The sequence below is a fragment of the Durio zibethinus genome, chromosome 14, assembly GCF_047325235.1.
Source record: "Durio zibethinus cultivar Kanyao isolate XHJ-2024 chromosome 14, ASM4732523v1, whole genome shotgun sequence".
Lineage (NCBI taxonomy): Eukaryota > Viridiplantae > Streptophyta > Magnoliopsida > Malvales > Malvaceae > Durio > Durio zibethinus.
In genome coordinates this window covers 14,576,992-14,578,634 of record NC_143175.1, presented here as the reverse complement: position 1 = coordinate 14,578,634, position 1,643 = coordinate 14,576,992, and the positions used below count along the sequence as shown (strand labels likewise).

The window sequence follows — 1,643 nt, the reverse complement described above, 5'->3', positions numbered from 1 at the left end:
AATGATAAAAGAAAGATGGCCATTTTTCATCTCAATTGTGAATACCTTTCTTGAACATCATCTATTGAACAAAGCTCATGAACCTGTATAAAAGATTGCACATCTTCAAGACATATCTATTTCACCTCTGATAACAGCTTACTTTTTGCTCAAATCATCTCCTCATATTAATGCGGATGAGTTTTTAAAATTAAATCCCAGAATTATGGTTATCATTGTCTAAATATTTATCATTTGAAATTTAAGAATAGGAATGTAAAGTTATGAAAGGTAACAGGGCATGGAATAATGGTCGAGTGAAAGAGAAAATGTAATGAAATGCATTAACTTGCCCTTATTAAGATGATAACAAGTGAAATCATTTGCAGAAAAGAAATCCTAACATTACTTTAAAAGAACTCTTAGAATGACAAGTGGCATTCAACCAGTTTTAACATTTTTTTTAAAATCTTGCTCCTAGGCAACCAGGTGAAGAATTTTTATCTCGCCCCATTGATTCACTGTGACTCTTCATATTCTTGATCCTCAAACAAAATGATTGGGTTTTTTCTGTCGAGTTCTAAAGATACAGGTTTGACCATTTGAGTGGCTGCTTCCATTATCATGCTCCTTGTTGTATTACTTCTGGTAAAGGCAATCTTGTCAACATTGGGATGAGATGCCAAAAGAATCGTAACTTTCAGGCCCAATCCAGTCAGAATATTCAAGACATCTGGAGGAAAATCAACCTTTCTACACACGTTAGCCAGCTCCAAACAGGTGATAGATACCAACTCGGGAGGCTTCAGTATTGTAGCACAATTTGCAGCCAAAGCAAGAGCTACTTTTCAGGCGGCCATCAACAGTGGATACTTCCATAAAGTAATCAATCCAATGATCCCAAGTGATTCCTTAAGCACATAACTCTTAAATGTCTTAATAGAAAGAGAGATGGCAACCTTTTGCTTCGCATCTAAACTTTCGGCAAGGTACATATAGTACTCAAAATATCCAACAACATCATCAATGTCCCAAGTTGCTTCATCAAGTGGTTTCCCATAATCAATCGCTCAAGCTTTGCTAATTTAAATTTTCTCTTTGTTATTTTGGAAACGATGGCCCGTAAATACTTGGCATGAACAACGTCAGAAGTTGAAGCCTAATCTTTGCTTTTGTTTCTAGAAAGAGCTCTCTGAGCAACAGCCATCGTAAGCTTCACATCTTCAGCTATAGTTGCTGGAATATGATCGATGTTCTATTCAATTGTAAGATAGATAATTGAAATTCACTTCTTGAAAACAGGCTCTCTCCACTCGCTGTCGATGAGTAACATTCGACTCAAATTTGGATTAACATATTAAATCAGTTTGCCCTTAAAATCTTATTCAACTCCCCTTTTAACTTCTCCTGAGCTTTCTCTATTCTCTCGAGACGACTGAAATTTTCTTGTTCCATTAGTCTGGCTTGAGCTCTTGTATTGGTGAGTGGGGTTATTTGGTGGAGCTATCCTTAAACCTCTAGCACCACAATTATGATTAAAAATGCTATGCTATGCTATGCTTTATGTATGATGCTTTGATGCACGAATGAAATGTACATTTTTTTGATGAAATCTAATATAAAATGGATGCAAATGATTGTGTTAAAACATGATCATGAAAGTA

At 35.6% G+C, this 1,643-nt stretch overlaps 1 pseudogene; it reads right to left on the bottom strand.

Annotated features, from left to right (window-relative positions):
- Window positions 1-450: 450 nt before the first annotated feature.
- Window positions 451-1,370, bottom strand: LOC111295030 (aminoaldehyde dehydrogenase 1, peroxisomal pseudogene; annotated as a pseudogene).
- Between the last annotated feature and the right edge of the window lie 273 nt (window positions 1,371-1,643).